We start from the raw sequence: 5,221 nt of genomic DNA, 5'->3' as shown, positions 1-5,221 counted from the left end.
CATTAGTAGAGCAATTGTCAAGGCCTCGATCGTCATGGTTACGGGTCATGCCCTAGCTGAGCGTGCCTGATTATCTTGGTGAGGCAGTATGGAGAAATCGTGATTCTCATAGCTTGAATATGGTTGAGCTTGAATTGGGTTATCAAGTCGGACTTGGACCTGATGGTAAGGATGGGATGAGGAACATGCAGTGATAGCGTATCACTATCCCATACTCATCTAGGAATCACATAGGATGTGATTGACAATGTGTTGTCTACCTAAATAGCATGTTTTTTGAGCGTCATGCCCTAGCTGACTCAAAAGCATGTGAAATATGGATCCTAGCTCACTTAGAAACTCATTGAGGGTGTTTTTCTTAGTGGGAGCCTGTCATATTGCATCTATTGTCTGTGTTAGTATGTGTACTAAGCGACTTGCATGTTTTATGTCTTTTGTTTTGTCTTTTTCTGTAGAATATGACTGCTGCAGGTAATCTGGCTAATCTCTCCATGCGATCCATCCTGGATCGGGAGAGACTCACTGGTGGAAACTTTCTCGACTGGTACCGCAACCTGAGAATTGTTCTCAGGCATGAGCGGAAGCTCTACGTGCTGGAAGAAGCCGTTCCAGAGGATGAACCAGCGGCCAATGCGCCCAGGGCTGTCAGAGATGCTTACCATAAGCACATCAATGACAACCTGGACGTGACCTGTCTGATGCTCGGATCTATGTCGGCTGAGTTGCAGAAACAACTCGAAGGAACTGATGCCTTCGAGATGATCGAGCATCTCAGGACTATGTTCGAGGAACAGGCAAGGGTCGAACGATTTAACGTCCTTAAGAACCTGGTCAACTGTAAGATGACCAATGGTTCACCCGTGAGTACTCATATCCTCAAGATGAAGGGTTATCTAGAGGATCTTGACAGACTAGGGTTGGAGGTTAGTCGTGAGTTGGCAGTAGACCTAGTTCTCCAATCCCTGCCGCATAGTTTTGACCAGTTTGTCATGAACTATAACATGCACGGGATGGAGAAGGACTTGACCGAACTACATGGGATGTTGCGATCGGCCGAGCAGAACATCAAAGTCGAGAAGAATGTCCTAATGGTTGGAAAGAGTTCCAACAAGAGGAAGCGTTCCAAGGGCGTGAAAGGCAAGGGCAAAACGGCAAGTGTTGCCGCCGAGCCTAAGCCGAAGGCCGAGAAGGGAGAGTGCCATTTCTGCCATGCCATCGGGCATTGGCGCAGAAACTGCAAACTCTACCTGGAAGATCAGAAGAAGAAGAAGCTTGCGGAAGCTTCATCTTCGGGTATCTTTGTTATAGAGGCTAACTTGTTTACTTCTACATCATGGGTATTAGATACCGGATGTGCCTCGCACATTTGTGCAAATGTGCAGGGACTGCGAGGAAGTAGACAATTGGCGAAGGGTGAAGTAGATCTCCGCGTCGGGAATGGAGCAAGAGTTGCTGCATTAACCGTCGGGACTTACGATCTCACTTTACCTTTTGGCCTTGTATTGGAGTTGCATGATTGTTATTTTGTACCTGCCATCAGTAGGAACATCATATCGATTTCATGCTTAGACTCAGATGGTTTCAGATTTGTTATTGAGAACAAATGTCTGTCCATTTATAGAGGCGATTTATTCTATGGTAAGGGTTACCAGTTTAATGGTCTTTATGTTTTGGAAGATGAACCATCTAGATACAGGTCGATCTATAACGTTAGTACCAAGCGGTTTAAGCCGAACGATTTAAACCCGACCTATCTCTTGCATTGTCGACTTGGCTACATCAACGAGAAACGCATTGTGAAGCTTCATTCTGATGGACTTCTTGATTCTTTTGATTATGAATCAATCGAATCATGCGATTCATGTTTGATGGGCAAGATGACAAAATCTCCTTTTACTAGAAAAGGAAAACGGGCTATGGAGTTGCTAGAACTCATACATAGTGATGTATGCGGTCCTATGAGCTCTCCCGCTAGAGGAGGTTATCTGTACTTCGTTACGTTTACTGATGATTTCAGTAGGTACGGTTATGTCTATTTGATGAGACATAAGTGTGAGACGCTTGAATTGTTCAAGAATTTCAGAAACGAGGTACAGAACCGACTTGGCAATGAGCCATGTCGACTCAGAGATGACGAGCATGTACACCAGATGGTGTGGGACTTCTTCACAGCTCGTCGACCAGAACCAACTTGGCAAGACGATCAAGTTGCTTCGATCTGATCGAGGTGGCGAGTATATGAGCCAAGAGTTCACTGACTATCTGGCACATTGTGGGATTGTCTCACAGCTGACTCCACCTGGAACGCCACAATGGAATGGCGTTTCCGAGAGGAGGAACCGAACCTTATTGGATATGGTACGGTCTATGATGAGTCAGGTCGATCTTCCTAAATCCTTCTGAGGATATGCTTTGGAAACGGCTGCGCTTATACTGAACAATTGTCCAACAAAGTCGGTTCAGAAGACTCCATATGAGATATGGACTGGGAAGCGTCCCAGGTTAGCATTTATGAAGATTTGGGGATGCGACGTTTACGTGAAACGTCTGCCTTCTGATAAGCTATCCGCCAAGTCTGATAAATGCGTATTTGTGGGTTACCCTAAGGAAACTAAAGGGTACTGGTTCTACAACCCATCTGAGAACAAAGTGTTTGTTGCTCGGAATGGATCTTTCTTGGAGAGAGAGTTCGTCTCCAAGAGAGTTAATGGGAGTAGAATAGATCTCGAAGAAGTTCGAGAACCACAAATAGTCGAAGAACCGAGTGAACAGGTCGAATCGGTTCAACCTGTGTCACCAGTTGTGATGCTTAAATCCATACGGATTCTGCTGGCCATAGCTGCGTATTATGACTACGAGATATGGCAGATGGATGTCAATACCGCATTCCTTAACGGGAATCTGCTCGAGGATGTGTATATGACACAACCCGAGGGTTTTGTTGATCCTAAGAGTCCGAGGAAGGTGTGTAAGCTTCAGATATCCATTTATGGACTGAAGCAGGCTTTTTGGAGCTGGAATATTCGATTTGACGAGGCAATCAAAATGTTTGGCTTCCTGTAAAACGAAGATGAGCCATGCGTTTACAAGAAGGTCAGTGGGAGCGCAGTGGTCTTCCTTGTGCTTTATGTAGATGATATATTGCTCATTGGAAATGATGTTCCTACTTTGCAAGGAGTGAAATCCTTGCTAGGACCAGTCTTTTCGATGAAGGACTTAGGAGAAGTCAGAGTACATACATTGACAAGGTCTTGAATCGGTTCAAGATGCAAGACTCCAAGAGGGGTGCCTTGCCAATGGGACATGACGTGGCTCTTAGCAAGACTCAGTGTCCAAAGACACAGGATGAGCAAGAGCGTATGAGTAGGATTCCATATGCCTTGGCAATTGGATCCATCATGTACGCCATGTTGTGTACTCGCCCGGATGTATCATATGCATTGAGCATGACTAGTAGATATCAGTCTACACCAGGTGAGGCTCACTGGATTGCGGTAAAGAACATCCTTAAGTACTTGAGAAGGACTAAGGATTTGTTCTTGGTGTGTAACGGATTGGAAGACGAGCTCGCTATAAGTGGTTATACCGATGCTAGTTTCCAAACCGACAGAGATGACTTTAGATCGCAGTCAGGTTATGTTTTCTGCCTGAACGGTGGGGCTATCAGTTGGAAGATTTTCAAACAGCCAACCGTGGCAGATTCGACTACAGAAGCCGAGTACATAGCAACATCGGATGCAGCTAAGGAAGCTGTTTGGATCAGGAAATTCGTGGGAGACCTGGGCGTCATTCCTAGCGTTGCAGATCCCGTTGAGTTGTATTGTGACAACAATGGTGCGATTGCGCAAGCTAAGAAACCCCGGTCACACCAGAGATCCAAACACATACTCAGGCGATTTCACTTGATCAGAGAAATCATCGACAAAGGAGACGTGAAGATAAGCAGAGTGTCGACGGATGATAATATTGCCGACCCATTGACGAAGCCTCTCCCTTCGTCAAAACATGATGGGCATGTTAAGGGTATGGGGATTAGATGCTTGTAGGATAGATCATAGAGCATAGTGGGAGATTGTTGGTTGTAATGCTCTAGGATGATCCGTGATATGACATTTTGACTTTGTATGGATTCATTGATTTATGAATGCATTACATTCCCGTTATATGATTGGCATGTTTGTTATATTTCGGTATCCTTGAATCATTATAGAATGATTCTAAACACCCTGGTCAGTTATCATTGTGGGAACAATGATAAATTAAGACTAGCATGAGGTGTGATCGATGCATTGGATGCATATCACAATCATGGGTACTCGTTGTGAACGAGTGACTGGTTGACCCGCATGAGATTGTCACATGGACAGAGTCATGACTTGAATCTCATACATCGGTTCGTTCTTGGATCCTCAGACCTGAGATGTCTAGAGTATCTGACATGAGGAGTGGCGTGTCTTGACTGCGTCAAACGTCGTCTTTAACCGGATGATTATAACGGCGTTGATCAGATACATTCACGAATCATATGGAGATAATAGACATGCAATACGGGACTTGTCACCTCCTCAATAGGAGAGATATCGCTGGGCCCTCTCGTGGAAATCGGACTATGAAAATGCGTGGCCACGCTATAGATGAAGTTGCATCTATTTTATTAGTTGATTTGCCAAGACGAGAAAGCGGTTGAACTTGAAGGGTGGCTCAAACCATGCCCTTGTTCAACATATGATATCGGGAGATAAAGGATCAGAACTCGAGCTGTTATTGCCTTGGTTAGATCACCTCTAACTCAATTCAACGTGGGTGGTCATGGCGTCTTGCTCTAGGCTAACCATGACTTGTAGATCGGGAATGGTTCTCGAGGCTGCTGCCACTGCGAATGGGCCTACAGGGTCACACACCATTAGGGATGGATTTATATGTGAAGTATTGGAAAGGAAGACTTGGATTTGGTCGGAAAAATCGTTTTCGGATCAAATCAGAGTGTCGGGACGTTTTCAGCCTTCTGACTCGGACCGAGTCAGTATTTGACTCGGACCGAGTCAGTTCCATGTGGGTCGAAGCCCAGAAAGTGTTTTGGGCTTGGCTGATGTTTTGACTCGGTCGAGTCAACGTTTTGACTCGGACCGAGTCAATACTAAATGGGCCGGATCAAGAGTTGACAATGGGCTTGGGCTGATTCGTTCTGACTCGACCGAGTCAGAGTTCTGACTCGACCGAG

The sequence above is a fragment of the Tarenaya hassleriana genome, unplaced genomic scaffold (assembly GCF_000463585.1).
Source record: "Tarenaya hassleriana unplaced genomic scaffold, ASM46358v1 Cleome294, whole genome shotgun sequence".
NCBI classification, from domain to species: Eukaryota; Viridiplantae; Streptophyta; class Magnoliopsida; order Brassicales; family Cleomaceae; genus Tarenaya; species Tarenaya hassleriana.
This window is presented reverse-complemented; position numbering follows the sequence as displayed.